The sequence below is a fragment of the Procambarus clarkii genome, chromosome 83, assembly GCF_040958095.1.
Source record: "Procambarus clarkii isolate CNS0578487 chromosome 83, FALCON_Pclarkii_2.0, whole genome shotgun sequence".
NCBI classification, from domain to species: Eukaryota; Metazoa; Arthropoda; class Malacostraca; order Decapoda; family Cambaridae; genus Procambarus; species Procambarus clarkii.
Window position 1 is genome coordinate 8006455 of NC_091232.1, and position 24828 is coordinate 8031282.

A 24828-nucleotide genomic window follows, 5' to 3' on the forward strand; every position below is an offset into this window, starting at 1 on the left:
CTAACGGGAACAGTGACCACAGGAACAGAGTGACCACAGGAAGCGGTGACCAGGGAAGGAGGCGAACTAGAAAAACACCTCCCTCCCCTTCAGGCATGCGTTCGTTACAGCGAGTGAGTGCCAGTTAATTGTCGTGCATTCTTAGTAGCAGAGAGTCGTTTCACTCCGCCTCTTCCTTGGTAGGTCTTGGTAACTCTGCGAAATAATTCTTAACGCCTTCATGGCTACGAGGCGTCTGCTTAATTAAACGGTGAACTCTGGCGCGAAATTCCAAATGTGCAATTAGTAATTAAGTGGGAGTGGCGGTTTGTCACGTAATGCGTAGCAGATCCGGGGATTCCTTTCTTTCAGCGGGGTGTGGCAACACTGAGAGCGTGGATGATACAAGGCTCAAATTCACGACAACTACAATGCAAAAACGCCCTTCGTGCATTAGAGTAAAATGTAAGTTGACGTCACTGGTGTCTGGTTCGCGTTGGTGTTAGCTAACTGTGTCTGGTTAGATGAAAATGTTCAGAATTAGTATAGATCGTATACAATTATAGAGAAACAAATGAAGGTAAATGCTTTAAGGGGTGTAATTTAGAGTCTTCAAAAATATATTAAAATACATAAACACGTGGCTTTAAATGTTTTAACGGGAGAAACGCACAAGATAAACACCATTCATATTTTATAAGCCATAGATATCAAGAGTCAGGTGTATGTATGATCGAAGACAGCAACACTGATTCAGTTAGCAGCAAGTTATAGCTGGGCCTCTTCCATGTAACAGTCCAGCGGGAACAGTACGACGCTTTCCACCTGTTGACCTCCCCTTAACAGAAAGTTTAAAGCTAAAGCTTTATAACTAAACTCAAATAAATCAATTAATAATGTAGAGGTCTTTTGGTATACACAATAACTAAATGAAGGTGGTGACCTCAACATACAGGGTGGGCAAATGTGGGATCCTGACAATATACAAAACTGCAGTTTATTTATTAAACTTTAACAATAAACAGATCGCTGCTTGGGAGAGAGCGATGGCCTTTGTTGCATTGTGTTGCTTAACAAAGAAAGTATTGTATATTGTGATCCTTTAGAGAAGCACTCCGTTCTTCAGGATATTCATATCTGCATGTAACCAGTTAAGAAACTGTGGGTATTTTCTATGCTTGAAACGTTCATGCATAAGACACAATTTATGCCAGCTCGGATTAATATGCCAACGAATTCATAGATGTAAATCCGCATTAATATATCTAAAACAGAGGCCGGATACCCTGGCCAGAATGCGGCATATTATAGAAGATGAAGGTGTTCGTGGCGAAGTGGTCTGTGTAGTTGAGTCACAACCGAAAGGTTCCGGGTTCACTACCCGCGGCAGGACAGCAGCATTTGGGGAACTTTTTCTTTATCTGATGCCTTGGTTCACCTACTATTAAATTGGCACCTGAGAGTCAGATAACGTGTGTATTCCATGCAAGGGAAACACCGTAGTTGGGCTAAGTGAATTTAGATACGTTTTACAGACTTCCTGTTTCAAAGTACTGAAAACAATAATCAGCTGTAGCTGTATTTAAACAACAAATTATGTATGAGTTAAGTCATCCATTACGTAGTGGATGACGTAATGGCTTCCCGTGACGTAGTGGAAGACATCATTACCTCACAGTGCTAGTGAATAACGCAATAACCTGCCATGACTTAATGACATTAGGTCTCTCGATCATTAATCTGGAACATTAGGCAATCTAAATGGTCACCATTGAAGTGTATACTTCTCCATACTCCTCGTTCACGTATGGATCAATGTCCCACCCCAGCCCCCGTTAAAGGCAAGATAAATATCAGGAAAAGCACTAAGATATTACGACTATATAGCACATGGAAGGAATGAGGCTGAGGATTTGAAATAAGTCGGAGGGAAGGAATGGAACCCAACCATTTTGACGATCAGAGATTGAATGCCGACCTGTTATCGTATGATTTTAAATTAACTTGATTAATTTTGAATCATACTTTAGCACTGATTTTCACTTCTGTTTTTTTTTTAACTGTAATTCATTAATAATTACTTTTAACTAGTATTGTAACAACAAGATCACTGACTATATATATATATATATATATATATATATATATATATATATATATATATATATATATATATATATATATATATATATATATATTATATATATATATTTATATATATATATATATATATATATATATATATATATATATATATACATATATATATATATATATATATATATATATATATATATATATATATATATATATATATATATATATATATATATATATATATATGTCCAGAAGCAAGGTCGGTCGACCTGAATATACGAACGTGACAAAGGGCTGTGGGGCAGCTACACGAGCCATAGCCTTCAGTCAATTCCCCTCTTACCTCCTCCCTCTCGCTTCTCTGACCCTTCCTCTTCTTCGGACACCACCATACCAGTGAGAGAGAACAATGGCTGCTACAATAACCAGGGGAAGAGTCGAGTGTGGCTTACAAAGCTCCTCTTTTGTGCAAAGAATAGTAGATTAAAAGTGCAAAACACTGAATGGTTTGAACTTGTTGTACTGTTATGCTACAATGCTTATTCTCTCCTGTTCAACTTTTCCTGTTGAGCTTTCAACAACCAAACCCAAAACGTGCGTGAATATATGTATATATATATATATATATATATATATATATATATATATATATATATATATATATATATATATATATATATATATATATATATATATATATATATATATATATATATATATATATATATATATATATACATATACATATATATATGTATATAGTCAGTGATCTTGTTGTTACAATGCTAGTTAAAATTAATTATTAATGAATCGCAGTTAAAAAAAACAGAAGTGAAAATCAGTGCTAAAGTATGATTCTAAATTAATCAAGTTAATTTAAAATCATACGAGAACAGTCGAAATAGGAGAGGGTGAAAAGGCGAATTAATAATTGAAGGACATGAATATGTGAGAAGAAAGAGATGACAGAAAAGGAACCTAATCACTTCAATATAAGAACATTAGTAAGAGTAAAACAAAATAAGTAAAAAGTAGTTATCTGCAATCCCTCAGCAAACAGAGATTGCAGATAACTACAAAAGCAAAGAAATACATCAACAAAGCCCAGCCGTAGTTTTTTTTTTTAAAATGTAACAACAACTGTGAACAAAATCATAGCATTAGGATGAGTTTACCGACAAGAACATCAGTTGGGTAATGTGAGGCCACCATGATGAAAATATAGAGACATCCAGTGGAAATAAATTTCCTAATACAACAAACAAAGTAGCACAAAGACAGTGAAAAAGAAGATGAGATCATGATTCAATCTAGTTTCCAAATCGAAGAAGATACTGAAAAGGTGAATTAAAATTACCCAGAAGTAGCCATCTGATACTGTGTATTAGGATTTTAATATTCAATAGGACTGGAAGAATAAAATGGAGGATATCAAACGGAAAACAAATCACTGGAATACCACAGGGAAAGTATGGGAGATGGGAAAAATACAGCACTGTGTATTGGAATAAATCGTCTAGAAATGCAGGTGAGGCAGAATGGGATGCAGACAAGCGGGAGGGAAGGTAGGCAGGTAGAAGGGAAGCCAAGCGGGCATGTAGAAGGAGGGAAGGTAGGCAAATGGAAGGGGGGGGGGAGACTGGCAAGCATTCACAAAGGAGGAAAGATAAACAGGAAGGGATGGAAGTCAGAAAGGTGGGAAAGGACAGTGCAGAAGACAGATAGGAAGGAAGGTGACATTGTGAACAACAGAAGGAAATATGGAGAGCAAGAGGCGACGAAGAAGACAAGTAGGAATTCAAGAGGTGGCGAGGAAGGCAGGAGACAGTGTAGAAGGCAAGAAGGAAGCCAGAGAGGCATCTGTTAGGCTGCCCCACAGGCCTCCCCCCCTCCCCTCCCCTACCGGGCTTCCCTTGGGACTACCTTCTGTTTAGCTTTAATTACGACCAGTTGACGACACTGAAACTATACATAGGTCTCTTGTGTCACATCCCCGGGCCACAGCGTTGGGATTTCACTCTTGCAGCTGCTGTGGCTTGACACATTAATCCCAGCCTTCAGTCAGCGCAGTAATAGCAGTCGCAAATGGCTTTGATCTCCGGATGACAGCCATGAGGGACATCTAGTTTTCCTGGATAAACATTAACTTGTAGTTAATGCATGGCTCTTCTCTGGTCATCAACGGGGAGGATGGCAGAGGAATATAATTCACAATCTGTAAATATTTCTTCGTCATCAGTTAAGGTTCCTAAAACTATGAAGAACAATCAGTTTTTAAAACTTCTCAGTTCTTAAAACTGAGAAGAGTTCTCAGCAATTATGAAGAGGGAAGAGGAGACTATAGGGATGAAGTAGAGGGAGAAACGTGTAAGAGAGAAGGAGCACACAAAAGGAAACGAGAGAGAGGGAGAAGGAGAAATGAGACAGAGGGATGGGGAATGACTGGGAGATAGAGAGAGGAGGGGAGACATAAAGAGCAGGGAGAGTGAAGGAAAATGAGGGATAGTGTTAGGTAAATATCAGGCAAAAGCGAGAGATAAATTTAAGAAAAAAGAATAATGGAAAGAAAAAAGAAGAGAGAGAGAGAGAGAGAGAGAGAGAGAGAGAGAGAGAGAGAGAGAGAGAGAGAGAGAGAGAGAGAGAGAGAGAGAGAGAGAGAGAGAGAGAGAGAGAGAGAGAGAGAGAGAGAGAGAGAGAGAGAGAGAGAGAGAGAGAGAGAGAGAGAGAGAGAGAGAGAGAGAGAGAGAGAGAGAGAGAGAGAGAGAGAGAGAGAGAGAAAGACTGGGTGATGGTGACATGGGTGACAGGTGCCCCGGAAGACAACTGGTGGTCTGGGAGGCTGGTGTTTTATATGACTGTTAAACTGGGTGACTGGTAGCCTGGATGATTGCTGGCCTAAAGGATTTAGTGACCTGGATGCCTGGTGGCCGGAATAGTGAATTATTTGGATGGGTAACCAGTTTACTAATGGTAAGGTAAACATAATTCTACTGAACCTATCACTCATTAGTACCACAAGAACTCTCTATCACAACATCCTCACAGCACCCTCCATTCCCACACCCCCTCCCCCCTCCCCCCAGACAACATCTCCTCCAATCACCATATCTGAATTACAGAGCCTCCACCACAACAGCCTCATCGCCACATCATCACCTTATCCCTACTACTCCACAACAATAACATATTCACCCCTTCAACACCCCCTGCATCTACACATTCCTACAGCACTCTATAAACCCCAAAATACCTAAATACCAAATCTCCCCACCAGCATCCCTGGTACCAAAACACCACTACAAGCCGTTCACTACCTGCCTCATACTGTCACTTCCATCAGCTAGAATACCCATCTTCAGATACACTACAAATTCAGGACATATGCAGTTCGTTTCTACCTCTCCCCTTCATCTCTTTCTCATATCACAATCCTTTAAATCCAATCCCTCATCTTTACTCTCTCACTTCACCCCTCTAACCTTCCCCTCACATTCACAGTTCCTCAACAACACTCCAACACCATTATCTCACTTCACTCTTCCCAAAGAGAGGCTAACAAAATCCTCGATGGGAATTTCAAACGTAACAAGCTTTGTAATTGGTATAACTATATATATATATATATATATATATATATATATATATATATATATATATATATATATATATATATATATATATATATATATATATATATATATATATATATATATATATATATATATATCGTTAGGTTAGACTAAATTAGGTAATGTTAGGTTAGCTTTGTTGGATTATGTTAATCTAGATTGGATTAGGAAGTTTGAGTTAGATTAGGTCAGGTTAGGCTGGATTCGATCATGTTAGGATAGTTGCTTTGGATTTGGTTATGCTAGATTACGTTAGGAAGGTAATACACAAAAAATCCATTTGAGAACAACAAATCAATCAGATCTTATAATAAGAATATTTGTTAAGATCAATAAATTCTTCCTATGAGCTATTGCATGTTATGCAATAACATTACACGCTATAAGAAAGTATGACGATACGTATCACCTGTGTCTATAGGAGTAAGTATTCCCTTGGAAAATAAAATGAAAACGTTAGGAATTTTCATTTCATTTTCCTAGTGGATACTTATGCTTAAACGAATCACGTGTTTTTTCTGATTATTCTTGCATCGTGTATTAATATATGTCACGTGTCAGGATTTATTTATCAATCTATATCATATATACATCATTTGTTAGTGTGTATCATGCCTTCCAAAATGTATCACGGGTGTCAGAAAGTTTAATGCCAGTTGACAATGTTTTCTGCTCGTTGCAAACAAAAAAAAAACTCAAAAAAAATAAACTGCGACACAAAATCAGTAAACAAAACATTAAATTTGCGAATAACTGAGTAAACATTTGTATTATTTTAATTCATTTACATTTGCAAATGCATTTTCCCTTGACATATCACGCTCGTGTGAGTCATCTATTTCCGTTTGATCGTCGATCACTTTAATCAACAGACATATCTAGGCCTGCTCTCTCACCTCACTCTTTATACCCCAAGAAGCAACATAAATCGAAATTCAACCTCTACTCTAGGTCGTACACATAATTTCCGCCTTCAAACTCACTGTGATTTCGATAACAGCCACAAGGTGTCAACTCGATGCCGTTATCAGCAGTGAGGAGGGGAGAAAATCAAGACTTTCTCAGTCGTTGGCGCCTCCAGCACGAGGCAAGTGCCCTCCTAAGCGTTTTCTGACTCCATAACACGATACCGCTACTCAAAACGAAACATAATTATGTTTGCGTCAGAAGAAGAGGCAGATATGACATTGTATAACTTCCACATGAACTGAGACGGGATTTTAAATAATTCCCATTAATGAAGTGGCTTGGTAAATGGCTAATTGGTTCATTAGTTGAATGGGATGTCAGACAGTTTCAGGTGACGGCGACCGTGTATCGGTATGCTTCAGTCGCTCTCCTTAATCGAACACGGACATTGGTTATCCATTAAGCCAAGTAGCCAGTCAACAAATATGACAGGCATTGTCACCCACCTTCCCAACTCACGTAGCCATCCAACAGATTAGACAGATATGCATTCACCCACTTAACTACATATGTTGCCAGTTGCTACTCTAGACATATCCAGTTACCTTTCTACCCGCTAATGTAGCCAATTAACAAACTAGACAGCTTTCTAGTCAAGCAGCCAGCCACCCTACCCATGAAGACAGTCTGTAATACAATCTCCTTGTATCTATCCGTTTATTTCTCAGATGACAGACATTTCAGAAATGTGCGTGGAAAACCTTTGCCAATATATCAATTCCTTTTAATCTGATTCCATCTCTCTGATAACTAAGAATATACATGAAAATGTTCATTGAGGAATTAATGCCAGTACAAAAATAATAATTACATTAAAAAACACAACTATAACTTCACTGTTAGTGGTGTACTTATTTATTACTACTTTGTACGTATTGTCATTTATATAAATGTTTTTATTAATTTGATAATTATTAATATTATTTTGTATTGGAATAACTCATAATAATTATAATTTTAACACTATTAAGAAAAACAATTTATCACCAGAATTAACGTTAAAAACTATTGTAAACTTCTGTTTGTTATTACAATCATAAACATTAGTCTTTATAATTATAAAAAGCTTCGTGGTCTCATCCACAGGTCTTGTGTAAACGTAACCATTGATAAACTAACACATCAAAATTACAATAGAATATCTAAAAAATGGTTAAAATTTGTATCACAATTATTTATTATGCACTTCATAAACATCTTGTAGGCACTGTGAAATAAAATGGTCAGCCAATTTATTACGGTACAGTACAATCTAAGAAGCAAATATTGATTCATCATAGCTTTAAAACCATAACTGACAACCATTTTTTAATTAACATAGATACACGTCGATTTACACGGGTACCAAAGGCAACCATGAAGGTTTACAGAGTCATCTCACATATGGAGAGCCAAACTGTGTATGTTTGAAATTGTGTGAAAGTCTACGGGTATGCTATGCCATGTTTTATTAACTAATTGCATTTTTGCCAGTTTTATTTTTGTTCAACCATATGTCGGTAGACATCAGTTTTTAGGAGTTGCCTCGTATGGGCCAATAGGCCTTCTGCAGTTACCACTATTCTTATGTTCTCATGTTCTTATATTTGGCAATTCATTTATTTAACTAACCAACACTTATACGTTTTCTAGGTCCTACAAGGTATGGGCTAAAGATTCGTAAAATGTCAAACAGTGTAGTGAGTTATTTGCATGGTATTCAGATCTCAGGACTTTTAGATTAATCATCCTTTTTCACCGTGGAAAGAGTCAAAGAGATATCTCTTTTTTAACACAAGATTCAAAGTGCAGATTGAGAAAGAACTCTTCAGGAAAATAGTCTCCCGGAAAATTCTCTTTACCCTATAACAAATTTTCAATCTGGAAAAGTTCACTACTGGGAGAAAAGCTCTTACGAATATTTCGGTATTAAAAAAAATATATATATATATATATATATATATATATATATATATATATATATATATATATATATATATATATATATATATATATATATATATATATATATATATATATATATATATATATATATATATATATATATATATATATATATATGTATATATATATATATATATATATATATATATATATATATATATATATATATATATATATATAAATGTATATATATATATATATATATATATATATATATATATATATATATATATATATATATATATATATATATATATATTACACAAAAATACTATTCAGTCTCTTAGAAGTGATCTAACTCGAAGAAGTTTTCTAACTCAAAAAGTTCCCTAACGGAATAAATTTTTCAACGGGATAATGTTGCTTCAGTGGCCCTTATGTGCCGAGGGGCCGTCCGTCCTCTGCCCCCGCCTTCCATAACGGGCCTCTCACTTACACCCTGACACACTCTTCACAGAATTTTCCTGATATCAAAAATGTTTTCCAGCGCCACGGCTGGCTGACGGGCCATCAATCGCTGGAGGCGGCTTGATGTGTGTACTCTCCTTCCAACGAAGGCTGCCATTTTCAATGCTCATTATAATTTGTTTTAAACCTTTAGATAGTAGATTGCAATAAATCTACTTGCTCAGTTAAGGAAGATTTTGAAAATTATCCGCATCGTGTTTTGACTACGAAGCATAAGATCATTTATAAGGTCATCCTTTTTGAAAAACATTTTGAAAACTTACTTGGTATTGATATGTTTTCTTTCGTATTGTCAGGGACAAGAAGCCTGTTCATTTACATTATTTAAGCTTGTAAAATGTTCGAGTTTTTAATATTGCTGAGCACATAACGTTTCAATGTTCAGCTGTAGAGCTAAATTTTATTTGTTGCCAAAAGTTTAGCTTCTAAAATGGAGAGAATGAGGAAAAAGGAGGGACGGAGTGAAACAAAAGATGAGTGGACAGATGAGGCGAAGAGAGACATGAAAACGCAATACAGAGGTTAATTCAAGAGAGAAATTGGAGACAAGGAATTTGAGGAGACAATGAATGGAAAGTCAATAGAGATTAAAAGACAGAAAGGTCAAGAAAACAAGGGGCTGACAAAACAAAAAGAAATAATAGAGTGGAAGAGACAAGTAGATCTAGAAGAGACACGGAGAAGAAAAGTCAAGAGAGGTAAAGCGAAATAACAGAAAAGAAAAATGTAAAAACATACTTTCAAATTAATTCTCATTCCCCCCAAAACTTTCATGTACAGCTTGCAATTTAGGTTCAATTTGCTTCAATTATTGTTTGTCCAAACAAGAGCAGGACAAAACACAAGTCATTCCGTGACATAATAAGGCCTGGACCATCCCCTACACGGGAAGCCAATGTCATCCCATCCCATTACTGGACCTCCCGTTCCACCAAACAAATTAATTCTGGCTAGAAGCGCAATTAATGTGCTTACTTTTTTTTAATGATTAATGGAGGCTATCTGTGAACCTTTGTATACCGGGGAACAGTATTCTACTGTGAAACTGTTCTTTATTAAGTTGTGTTCTTCCGTGAAGTTCTGTTCTTCCTTGAAGGTGTATTCTTACGTGAAGCTGTTATATTGTGAAGACTGTAGGTTCTCCGAGTTTGACTTCTCAACGAAGCTGCTTTCTATGCGAAGCTTTGTTCTCCGCGAACATGTGTTTAACGTGAACATGTGTTCTCCATGAAGTTGCGTTCTCCTCGGAGCTGCGTTCTCAGTGAAGCTTTGTTCTCATTCCTTTGCTTACCACCAGATCGTCAAATATTTCGTTGAATTAGGATAAAGTTGCATTGATAAAGATATTTGTTAATACATGGAAAATCCTGAATGATAGTTCTCATGCATCCTCTTAATTGAAATAAATATTCATGTCGGTATATGCAAATGTATTGGATTAAAGTGGCAGTATATTACCTCATTGGTCAGACAGGCTATTAACCAGACGAGGAGCACAGAATCTGGTGAGACTTACTACCTATTTATTATTGTTTCTGTTTGAGACTCCAGACATTTTAGAAATCATTCTATTTTTCTTTAACTTCTGAAGGAGTTTATTGGGTTATAGTTACCTGCCAAGTTAGTGGCTCTTCGATCAAAATGTTGAATTCGTATAGCTGAATAGTCTTTGCAGTCTCCGTGGTGTAGTGGTAAGACACTCGCCTGGCGTTCCGCGAGCGCTATGTCATGGGTTCGTATCCTGGCCGGGGAGGACTTACTGGGCGCAATTCCTTAACTGTAGCCTCTGTTTAACGCAACAGTAAAATGTGTACTTGGATGAAAAAACGATTCTTCGCGGCAGGGGATCGTATTCCAGGGACCATAGGATTAAGGACTTGCCCGAAACGCTACGCGTACTAGTGGCTGTACAAGAATGTGACAACTCTTGTATATATCTCAAAAAAAAAAAAAAAGAATAGGCAAATAATTAAAAATATAGTATGTATTGATATATGTTAGAAGCAGCTTCTGTGAAGGATTAAGCACACACCTCATAAGGCAAGCCCCTTATGATGGGGACTTTCTGTTTGTTGTCTCAAATTTTGTATCCCCTAGGGCTCCTGCCTGGACAATCGGGTCTTAATTACTGTTGTTGCTCTACGTGTTGCCGCCACAGTCTCCACCAAACACATGGGTGATTTGTCAGATTACCAATACAGCAACCAGGTCTTTCAGTCGTTAGTCAGACTGAAAGATTGTTAGACATAAACTAATCACTGACATCATCATGAGACGTTAGGCTACAACCAAGTATCCCGCACATAGGGAACCTCAGATATGCAGAATAGACAAAAATCACTACACTGAAACATTTGAGGAATATATATATATATATATATATATATATATATATATATATATATATATATATATATATATATATATATATATATATATATATATATATATATAAATATATATATAAATATATATATTTATATATATATATATATATATATATATATATATATATATATATATATATATATATATATATATATATATATATATATATATATATTTAAGAGGAGAAACTCCTCTTGAATTATTAATAAGAACCCTTAGCCTCAGATAAGCGCATAAAGCACACATATGTTTGCCTAACAGGTACCTTTGTTCTTATATAATTGAAATTAGGTGGTTATAAATAGGAGCGGCATCGAATGGCGCAATAGGCTTCTGCAGTTACCTTTAATCTTATGTTCTTTCCTCCGTGGGCCGCTGCTGTTTAATGTCTCTCCTTCAATACACCGACAAATAACCTCCATGCAGTAAACACCGTTCACTGTTAGAGTGTGTCCATGAAGCAGCGTGGCTGTGGACATGAATATCGATCAGTGTCTCGGTCGACCAAGACCTACTCGCTGGAACTGAGGCAAGGAACGGTGCATGGAAATTGACTGTGAACAATCTACATAAGCAATATTCCCCAAAGTCTGAAGTTTCCTTTTTACGAGGAAGTCGTGGTATTTATTTGTATTATTGTTTACACTTTAGGTAAGGGAATATCTAATGTAACTGAGCTCATCATGGAATGTCTCTCTGACCCTCTATGGTATTCTCATTGATAATAACTTAGAGACCAGTTAATAAGGTTATTATATTCTATTATTACTGAGTAATCTTTAGTCAGTTTTGTCGGTTTTATTTTGAGGTAATATTATTACACTTGTATGACTCTACCCTCCCAGGGCGGCGTTAGTCAGCGAGACACCACCAAAAGAATGAGATCGTTAGAGGACACGAGAAGATGGTCAGGGATAAATTACAGCAGTTTTTCACTCGTGACAACCACCGCTCTAACATACTCCTGGAGAAGTGTAGGTCGCAGTACCTACCACTGTTAAACATTATCTCACTTGAAGTTGTATGTCTCCTGATAGAATATTACAAGGCTTGGCTTACAGATTGTTATTTTTCTAAAACTAAGTTGCATTAGTCCGCTTACATCTAGTAAAGTAATAATCAGCAGAAAGCTTCAAGCCAGTTTGACTATAGAGCATCTGGACGGAATGTGAGGACAAGGAGCTGGGATATGAGGACGTCTTGAAGAAATGCAGCACAATATACTAGTTTAATTTTACATTGTTTTGCTTACATATATACATCATCTACTAGAAGCTCTGATATTCAGATTGACTGAAACATCTGATTCCCAAAAACTCCTTGAAGCCAAATAAAATTACAAAATGTACCTTGTATCACACTTCTTCATAACATATAAAATTCTGTCCTGGCTGTGAAATGTCTGATATAGTTATCAGAATATTATACGAATATATAACTTATCGTAAAAGTTACACTGGACATTCTTTTTAGTATTGAATATATATTTTTGGGCTTTATATGTTACTTCCATCTCCATTTATGAACAATCGCTCTGAAAATTTCTTATGGAAATTATTCACGCATCAAAATCATTTACTCTGGCACATTCAAATACATTTTGAATAATGAATTTATATTTGTATCAAAAGCACCGTCATGAGGTTTCTGAAAACATATTTCAATGAGAATGATCGCTACAATTAACATATAATTAATGCCTCAAATGTATTTCATTAGTCTTGTAATTTTAATGTAACTAAATAAGACCAAATACATATTTGCTTGAATATGGAAATAAAATTAAAATATATGTTTAGTTCAATATCTGATTTACACTTACGAATGGTTTTCGGACTTCAATTTCATCTTCAAGTGTATGTAAAAGATCTTTGCAAGGACCTGAGAGGATCGTAGCAGCGTCAGGCACAAAGCTTGAAACTAAAACAGTAAGCCATAACAATATATTCTAGCCATATGAGCTATAGCGTGGGTTTTATATGGCTTATCTTTGGGTTATTGGGATTGCCTTCCATTGGGCGCTTGGTAGAGGTGAGTGAGCGTAAGCGGCTTATGATGGGTTGGAGAGGTTGTAAGTGTTTATAGGTGGATACCTTTGGGTGGTTTAAAATGGCTGTTAGATGGCATTTTTCGATGGTAGAAATTGGACCCAGGTATCTATGATTTGGTGGTATGTTGTGGTTGTTATAGACTGTACAGGTCTACCTTCGGGCGGTTGGAAATTGTTGTGGGTTGTTACCTGGAAGGATTGAAATTGACTACCTTCGTTCTGGTATTAGGAGACTACAGGTAGCCACCTTCGAGTGGTTGTATCTTCTTGAGGTTATCTTGAGATGATCTTGAGTTATCTTGTAAGAGGATGTAACTGGCTACCTTCGTCTCAAGCTGACTCCCGTTACTCGCTATATCGTTCGTTTCATGTCGACATTCGTTACTTGCTATCAAACGTTTCACGTTTACGTCCGTTACTCATTGGCACCCGTTAACCGCACCTGTTATTCAATGGTATCCATTGCCTGTTGGCCACAGTTAAACGCTAACATCTGTTATCCACTGTCACCAGTTATCCAGTGATATTCGCTACCCTTTGCCATCCGTTACCCGCTGGCATTCATTAACCGTTGCCATCCGTTGCCCCCTGGCATCCGTTAGCCCTTGGCAGCTGGCCTCTGTTATATTCATGGCTCCACGTCTTACTAAAAACAGAAAACGTCGCATACTAAATCGTACTGCTTTCACTAGACAAGATTTTACACACATATTGGACACTAAATCTGGCTTAATATACCTTAGAGAGAGTCGGGTGGTCAAGCATGTTTTAATAATAAATATTACCATGTTCCATATTAAACCAAAGTTCTTGGGGGTTGATATTGGATTCATGGTCCTGCCGGAGCTCAAACATGTGGTAATCCTTGGCATATATTGCTTTCAGGCAAGAGTATCTTATTACATCCTAAGAATCGGCTGCTATCATCTCAACCACTTGTTGCATATAAACAAGAATATGTTGCAAATACTCTTGGATATTTTGAATAAACACAAGGATATGTTCCATATCGCAGCACTGTTTATTTCACTTGAGCACCTGTATTTTTAACGTTGGTGTTGATTGCTCCTAAATTGCAGTGGATTACGTGTGAGGACAGGACTCAGATCATGTAGAGTTGTGCATAAGCAAGATTAGACCCTCGGAAGGGAAGATAAGGATACACTGATGGTTTAGTGAAGCTGCCAAATGACTTGTAAGATTTGTTGGCCTGTATGATGCTTCGACGTACGTGAGATGAGGGATCTGGACTAGGGATAAGAGCTGAGATCAGTATTCTATATAAGGAGTAAGATGTGAGATCAGTTCTATACACTAGATGTATTACGTGAGATCAGTTCTGTACACAAGATGCTTCATCTGAGATCAGTTCTCTACACAAGATGTATCATGTGAGATCAGTTCTCTAAACAAGATGTATCATGTGAGATCAGTTCTCTAAACAAGATGTATTATCTGAGATCAGTTCTCTACACTAGATGTATCATGTGAGATCAGTTCTCTACACTAGATGTATCATGTGAGATCAGTTCTCTACACAAGATGTATCATGTGAGATCAGTTCTCTACACAAGATGTATCATGTGAGATCAGTTCTCTACACAAGATGTATCATGTGAGATCAGTTCTGCAGACAATGTATGAGACTTAACATCAGAACTCTAGACAATAGATAAGATTGTCTGAATATCTATAATACTAAAACGATCAGTATTATAGGTAATGTTAAGGACTGAGATCAACATTATAGACATATGGAATAATGTGAGATCAATACTCTTGATAAAGCATAAGTTCAGTCCTCTATGTAAAGGGGTAAGTTTTGAGTTCAGTACTCTGGACCACTTATAAGATGTGAGATCAATACAATCAACAAGAGATAAGATGTAAGATCAATACCCTAGACAAGGGATAAAGTGTGAGATTTATACTCTTGATAAGGTGATTACTTGTAAGATCAGTACTCTAGACAAATAATAAGATGTAAGATCAATTCTCTATAGCAGGAATAAGATGAATAATGGTACTCGTAGATATGAAGTACCTGTGATGCGAACTATCTTCTTAATATACATTAACTCTAAACTTTCAGGAAGAACTTCTTACAGTCGAAGAAATGGGATGAATCCATAATAGATCTGATACATTGTGTTTTAATGGGGAAACTGCTAAATACTGGTAATTAGATACTTGAGATACAGAATAACAATTGGTAAGTTTGTAGTTTTTATTTAATGTGAATTTTCGGTAACTGAGGACTAAATTGCAGATGTCCAGATGAAGAGGACTTAGTATCGTTCGTTAAATAATTATCATGACTATATATATAGGACTATAAATATATCCTGGAAATATATATATATTTCCTGTATATATTTAGAGGAAATGATTTGCCTGTAAAGACAGTCTTGCAGAGAATTAAAATAAGGTTCTGGATCTAAAGGACTTGCAGGTAGATCTCAGTGATAACGGTTACAAGTTTTAGTCTCTGGTCAAATGCAATTTCGTTTTCTTCTTTCATCTGCCTTATTAAAGAAAACGATGTTAACTAGATATATAGGCCTAACAAAAGCATGTGTCCAGCAATGCAGCCAAGCCATCACAATTATATTACAGGAATTTTCATGAGGGCCACCATCCAACTAGGGGCCTCGAGGAAACAAAAAGCCGGCGGCTTATTGTCAAAGATCCTCATTTTTCCCTCATTCTGAACTGAATTTCACCAGCCAGTCCCCAATGCATGGCCACACATTGACACACAGGGGAATTGACAGGGTGGACAAAGACAAACTCTTCAGCACGGGTGGAACACGAACAAGGGGACACAGGTGGAAACTTAGTACCCAAATGAGCCACAGAGACGTTAGAAAGAATTTTTTCAGTGTCAGAGTTGTTAATAAATGGAATGCACTAGGAAGTGATGTGGTGGAGGCTGACTCCATACAGTTTCAAATGTAGATATGATAGAGCCCAGTAGGCTCAGGAATTTGTACACCAGTTGATTGACAGTCGAGAGTCGGGACCAAAGAGCCAAAGCTCAACCCCCGCAAGCACAATTAGGTGAGTACACATTCTAACCATCTTCCCACAACCAACTCCCAGCATCAGTCCCCAGCTGGAGGTAAGACATCTAGGACGCGACGGGGACAACTGGCATGGCATGTATACTTCACGTGTTGGAATGCTAGTTTCCCTCATACAACACTTTGTATGCCTTCATTTATTAATTCATTGCCATAGAGCTCATTCAGTGTAAAGGAAGTTTATAGTATGTATGAAGAAAGCATTAATGAGCAACAAACATAAATATGTTAAAACATGAACACATGCAAATGTGCACTTCATAAGATATATTTTATGAGGTGGTCACAGCACCTCATAAACGCACCGGGTGAGGACACACACAGGCCCAGCTTCCTCATTCAGTAACAAGTGCGCAATGTTTACGTTATTCTCGTACCAAAGTGTTATCCCATCACACATAACGTAACATCAGCGTTATTTACAGTTGTGACGTTGTCAAAACGTTGCATCAGAAAAAAAAATAGGATAAATAACGTTTTGATTTCGTTGTGTTTACTGGGAAACGAGTCTACGCCGTCCTATCTAATGCATAGACGTGATGTTCGTTACAGTAAAACAAAAATACATTTCATAGATGGTACAATAGTAAGCGCAGGTGAGTTACAGCCGCATGGTTCGAATTTTAATTCCTGCGTCAGGGTAGAAGCGTTTGGCCACTGTTTCCTTTCAACTGATGCGTCTGTTCATATAGCAGTAAATAGGTACCAGGAAGATGGGAAACAGTTGGGGATTGAATCCTGTTGGAGGTCAATAGTTGACATCGGAGGATCTCGATAAGCCAAACAGATTTCCTTCCCTATCAATGGGAAACCATATAGTGGGTATAGGTCAGATTTTGCTGTGTAATCTGACCAAAAATATAGGAAAGAATATTCCTCATCCTAATGTACATTTGTTTAATTAGTTGTTTTAGCCATAAGTTTAAATAATATACATTAGGTTTTAGAGCGGCCAGTCTCCTCTTCTAGCGTCCCAGTGTTGAGATACAGAGGGAAAATGTCCTCAGTAACCTCGGCTCCTTCATTCCATTAACAAACTTGAAGAAACCTTCAGCACCTAAAAAAATATCTTTTTGTGTGGTCCTTAATTGTAACCAGTCAATTTTGTAACCATTAAATATTGTATATCATCATATAACAATAACTTATCACTTAAGATAATACAATTGCACTTCATCAAGTGACATTGATGTTTCTCATCTTAGTACTTTTACCTGTCGCATCAGATTGTATTGACTCGTCTCATTAAATAACAATAACTCGTCTCATTAAATGTGATCACTGTTATTGACTTGTGAAGTCAATTTCTCTCCAGTCCTTCCGGGAACGATCAATATGATGGTCATAACAGAGGGCAATTCCATGACCTTTGTCTCTTGTGTCATTACCTCTGTATACCAGAGTCTACGTCCATGCCCTGTGTGTGTATTACACTCCACGTTCATGCCCTCTGTGTAATATACTCCACTTTCATTCCCTCTGTGTACTTGACTCCAAATCATTCCCTCTTTGTACTTCACTCCACTTTCATGCCCTCTGTATACTACACTCCACTTTCATGCCCTCTGTGTACTTGACTCCAAATCATGCCCTCTGTATACTACACTCCACTTCCATGTTATGAAAAAATTATGAGATTAACATTTAATTCTTAGCTTGAAATGTTGTTATCAGAATTTGTGTGACGAAAGTTTGTTAGTTAAACTGAACTGATGGTAAAAGAAATGAAATACTTTAATTCATCAACGTTTTACAAAGAGATAAAATCTGAACGTTGAGCTAATTTCAGACTATTCTCGGGGCTTCTCGAGAAAAATGTTAAAATTATTAACAAATAGATATGAACAAGTTAAAAATTAATAGATATAAATCGAATTACAACTAATTTTTATGTTACATTTCACTTTCAGTAGCATAATTATTCTTCTTGTAGTGCTGTTATTTTATGTATATCTATTAATGCTTATTTCAGACGGCGTGGACTTGCCCCAAAAGGCCTAAGTCCTGAGCTTCTGTACAAGTCCCGTTTATGAAGGTAATTTAAGACTTATAATTGCAAGTATAATTGCTTAAGCAGCGCATAAAAGAAAGTCGTGCGGTCATGTTCTTGGATTGTTTTAAGCGTAGGCTAAACAAATATATGAATGCACTTGGTTTCATTAATGATTCATCAGTAAGTCAATAAGGCCTTCTGAATTATCATTAATTCTGATGTGTTTTTTCTGTACATAAATTTGTTCGTAATATATGTGTTTAACTGTGAGATTTGCCTGAGTTTTAGTATTTAATTCCAAGAAAATTTGAAACTAATTTTTGCAGCTATACTGCGATTAAGGTATTTTTGTTTTTAATGCGAATATTTAATCTTATGAGAATCTTGTCTTCCTACTGAAAGTCTGCTGTTCACGCTGTTGTTCACTCTTTGTTCACGCTCCTGTTCACTCTGTTCAAACTCTTGTTCGCTCTGTGTTCACACTATCATTCATTCTGTGTTCACGCTCTGGCTCACTCTCTTGTCCATTCTGTGTTCACATTTTAGTTCACTCTGTGTTATTAACGCGGTTGTTCACATTGTTGTTTACGCTGTTATTCACATTGTTATTCACGGTGATTTTAGCCATATTGATCACACTCCAATTAATCTCATTATAATTTTTTTCTGGAGTGATTTTTACCGTTGGTTTAGTCAACAATGGCTGACCATAATGCTTTTTTATTATCATAGATCAGCGGTGAGGGGAAGGGGGGAATAGGGGAGGAGGTGAGACTAGGGGAGGGGGGAAATTAGGGGAGGGTAGTGGGAATAAGGGTATGGAGAGTGAGGGGGAAGGGTAGGGGGAAGGGGCTCCACGATCGACCACAAGGACCAGGGGCTTCCTCCGTACACAGAGCCCTCCACACTCACACGCAAGTCACCCACGCACGCACTCGCCCTCCCACATAACCCACATGTTTGGCGAGTATTTTTATTGATACCGGATTCTGGCGGGAAACATCCGGTTGCAGAGGGTCGCGTTGTGGTCGTGCCTGTGTGAGGAGTGTTTCTCTAAAGTGGAGTTGTTGTTGTCATTGAGCGGAGAGGAAACGAAGGCGAGGAGGTTCGTTTGAGAGACAAAGGATTGGGGAACGTCACTCGTTTGTTCCTCTCACGTGAGACAGGAAATATGAACAGTGACCCCTATGAGCGCCGCCATGCAGGACAGAAAGCTTCGGATATCACAGAAAACTTAAAACCAAACGAAAACGCGGTTAGATCACAGAAAACGGGCAGGTGAGTGTTGGGTGGGTGGACATCGGGTGGAGGAGGAACTGAAGGACAGTGGCAAGTGGTCAGTCAGTGTGGTCCCGCAGCTCCTGGGAGACCCAACCATCACCCCACCACACTGCTCCTGCCGTGCTCAGTAGCGGTGCAAGTGAGGTGCCGAGGAGGAGGTTCCTGCTAGACATGGGTCGGGTAGCGAGACGCTAAAATACCTTCCCTTCCCTACCACACACACACCTTCCCTCACGGTAACCCTATACTGCATTTTGAATAGTTTTTTTAATTTAGTTAATATAAGTTATAAATACTAGCTACCTGTGGATGAATATGTGATTTTATTTGTATTTTTATCTGGGTATCTTTCGAAGTATTTGTTAAGACAAACTTAAAGGCAATTAAATATTAAGAAGGGATACCCGCGCTGTAATTGTTTTTTTGTTATATAGAATTATCAGAAGATTCAATGAACAATCGAACATAAAAACCTTCCGGTAGATATATTCGAATTCTTTGTATTGTTCTCTTTTGTGTAATTTGGGCTTTTTCTCCTGTAATTTGGACTTCTTCTCCTGTGATTTTTTTTCTCCTGTGATTCTTGTTCATTTATATTTAATTATCGGCGTGTTAATTAGTTCAATATTTTGAGCGAAATTGTTGTGGAAATTAGATTAATTACGTCGGATTAAAGATTTTTTAATACCTGAATAATTTATTCGACGAAAAGATTACCTTAATCATCTTGGGTCTAATTTTTCTCTGGTGTTCTAATACCTCACAGGCGGGAGGATATAGCTAGGACTTTCGAGCAGGTCTCAGACTAAGATGAAGATTTAAGCTTGATCTAGAGATTACAATGCCCTATGAGGAGATCGTAAGCTAAGATTAGGCTTCAGACTTGACCTAGAGATCACGAGGACCTTGGAGCAGGTCCCAGGCTAAGATCAAGCCTTAGGCTCTATATAGAGATTCCCAGAACCTACCAGCAGGTTGCAGAAGATGATTATTCTTTAGGCTCGACCTGATAATACTCTATTTTTATTAAAAAATAAAATATATAAATACAAGTACTCGAGTGAACAGAAACACACACACGCACCATCATTATCATCACCATCACTATTATAACTCATCATCACCATCACTATTATAACTCATCATCACCATCATTATCTTCAAAATTATTATTACCAACGCTATCATTACCAATATCATCAATCTGTATCAGTACGCTACAGGATTAAGGTCTCTCTGTCCTGTAGAAAGATCATTATTGTGATCACTATAATTTCATCAACCTGTCTTTCCTATTTGGTTCAGAATATTACTTTATTTCTTCTGTTCACATGATGTTTCTCAGCTCATCAGGTGTTCTCATGTGCATGCAGTGTTCTTCAGTTACACAGGCTTCCTCTGCTCAACAAGTGTTCCCATATCCACCTAATGTTGATCTGTTCACCAGGTTCTCCACTGTTCACGAGGTAGTTGGTCTTCTGATCCTTCTGTTCTTCTTCTCTTCCTTCTCTGTCTTTTTTAATCCAGTTGTGTGATTTTTTAAAATAACAAAAAAATCAAACCATTTTTTTGACCCACTTCCATTTGGATGCCTATGATTTTAAAAAGCATTCGAACTTTTATATATCCTAGAAATTTGTATTTTGTTGTAGTAAAGAGTGGTATGTAGCATTCATCTTGGTCTTAAGAAATACTTAAAGTCTTTGCATGATTTACACAATCAGTCTCCACATTTAACATACGAATGTAGGCACACATTATTGTAATTATGTTTATTATTATTGCAAGATTACAATCATAGGATTTTAATTATAGGATTATTCTAGAAGTGAAAGAGAGAAAAGCAAAGAGGACAATAAGACCACGTAGGGGATGAAGAGTGGTACTTAGTACAGTGGTACAGGGTTACAGAGGAACGGTCGTACAAGATTACAGGGGAACGGTGGTATACTGGTACAGGCTACAGGGGTGTTAGGTACATTGAACAACGATACTAAGGGTACACGTTACAGTGGCATAGGGTATAGTGATATAGAGGCATAGGGTACAGTGGTATAGAATACAGTAGCAAAGGTTACAGTGCCGAAGGGTGTAGTAGAACAGGGTATTGGTACAGGGTATCGGGTACTGGACAATGAAAGCCTTTATTACAGTACGATTCAGAGTGCTTGTGTTTGAAGATCCTAGTCTGAAACGGTTACAGTAGATTTGTTGATTGACTAAAATCTATTAATTCACGAATCCACTCGGATTTTTCGTTTTTCTTTATTGATGGTTTGGCATAACTAAATCACATATGTATATGTATAGCCATAGCCTCGGAGAAGAAAATTATGAGTACTCAGAGAAGACCGTGTGGATCCTCAATGAACACTTTGATATTTTCTTCTCCTACCACCCTTATTCTTTTAGTATTACGTGTATATATATATATATATATATATATATATATATATATATATATATATATACAACTTTAGAACACTTTCCCACCAGGAGACTCGAACCCTAGCCAGCACAGAAGCCTTCCAGCAACTGGCATAACAGGTACGCCTTAACCCTCTGCACCACCGCTCAGACCCTTAAAAGAGATGGTAATTTCGGAGTATTTAAATCCCCCAAAGATCAACACCTCCCAAGAGCACCAGAGCAAGTGAGGGGTCATTTAGACGTTAATTTCATCAAGTCCCTGTTAATATGGGAAGACACAGTGTCTCTGCTTAAGGCACAACTCTCCTAAACACGAGAGTTAAGTATACAACTTTAGAACACTTTCCCACCAGGAGACTCGAACCCTAGCCAGCACAGAAGCCTTCCAGCAACTGGCATAACAGGTACGCCTTAACCCTCTGCACCACCGCTCAGACCCTTAAAAGAGATGGTAATTTCGGAGTATTTAAATCCCCCAAAGATCAACACCTCCCAAGAGCACCAGAGCAAGTGAGGGGTCATTTAGACGTTAATTTCATCAAGTCCCTGTTAATATGGGAAGACACAGTGTCTCTGCTTAAGGCACAACTCTCCTAAACACGAGAGTTAAGTTTACAACTTTAGAACACTTTCCCACCAGGAGACTCGAACCCTAGCCAGCACAGAAGCCTTCCAGCAACTGGCATAACAGGTACGCCTTAACCCTCTGCACCACCGCTCAGACCCTTAAAAGAGATGGTAATTTCGGAGTATTTAAATCCCCCAAAGATCAACACCTCCCAAGAGCACCAGAGCAAGTGAGGGGTCATTTAGACGTTAATTTCATCAAGTCCCTGTTAATATGGGAAGACACAGTGTCTCTGCTTAAGGCACAACTCTCCTAAACACGAGAGTTAAGTATACAACTTTAGAACACTTTCCCACCAGGAGACTCGAACCCTAGCCAGCACAGAAGCCTTCCAGCAACTGGCATAACAGGTACGCCTTAACCCTCTGCACCACCGCTCAGACCCTTAAAAGAGATGGTAATTTCGGAGTATTTAAATCCCCCAAAGATCAACACCTCCCAAGAGCACCAGAGCAAGTGAGGGGTCATTTAGACGTTAATTTCATCAAGTCCCTGTTAATATGGGAAGACACAGTGTCTCTGCTTAAGGCACAACTCTCCTAAACACGAGAGTTAAGTATACAACTTTAGAACACTTTCCCACCAGGAGACTCGAACCCTAGCCAGCACAGAAGCCTTCCAGCAACTGGCATAACAGGTACGCCTTAACCCTCTGCACCACCGCTCAGACCCTTAAAAGAGATGGTAATTTCGGAGTATTTAAATCCCCCAAAGATCAACACCTCCCAAGAGCACCAGAGCAAGTGAGGGGTCATTTAGACGTTAATTTCATCAAGTCCCTGTTAATATGGGAAGACACAGTGTCTCTGCTTAAGGCACAACTCTCCTAAACACGAGAGTTAAGTATACAACTTTAAAACACTTTCCCACCAGGAGACTCGAACCCTAGCCAGCACAGAAGCCTTCCAGCAACTGGCATAACAGGTACGCCTTAACCCTCTGCACCACCGCTCAGACCCTTAAAAGAGATGGTAATTTCGGAGTATTTAAATCCCCCAAAGATCCATTCCATTCTTTGGGGGATTTAAATACTCCGAAATTACCATCTCTTTTAAGGGTCTGAGCGGTGGTGCAGAGGGTTAAGGCGTACCTGTTATGCCAGTTGCTGGAAGGCTTCTGTGCTGGCTAGGGTTCGAGTCTCCTGGTGGGAAAGTGTTCTAAAGTTGTATACTTAACTCTCGTGTTTTGGAGAGTTGTGCCTTAAGCAGAGACACTGTGTCTTCCCATATTAACAGGGACTTGATGAAATTAACGTCTAAATGACCCCTCACTTGCTCTGGTGCTCTTGGGAGGTGTTGATCTTTGGGGGATTTAAATACTCCGAAATTACCATCTCTTTTAAGGGTCTGAGCGGTGGTGCAGAGGGTTAAGGCGTACCTGTTATGCCAGTTGCTGGAAGGCTTCTGTGCTGGCTAGGGTTCGAGTCTCCTGGTGGGAAAGTGTTCTAAAGTTGTATACTTAACTCTCGTGTTTAGGAGAGTTGTGGCATATATATATATATATATATATATATATATATATATATATATTTATATATATATATTTATATATATATATATATTTATTTATTTAGAGTTTTGTCGGCCCCTGTACACCATTCAACAATTCAGCAAGTTGGAGGAAGTGAAATGTTTTGTTCTAATTCCATAGACTTTAGCATTGACATTTTTTTGTAATCAGTTACAGACGTTGCAAGATGTGTGGTCAGATGACAGGTTAGCATTCCCGGCACAACCTTCTGGTTACAGCGGTGAATACAGTGTGCAGGAAATATTGTTATGGTGACAGGTGGAGAGAGAGGGGGGAAGATATATGTGTGTGTGGGTGGGGAAGACTTAGAGGGGTGGTGTGGAAGGGATATGAATGGTGTGTCATTGGACATAGGGGTG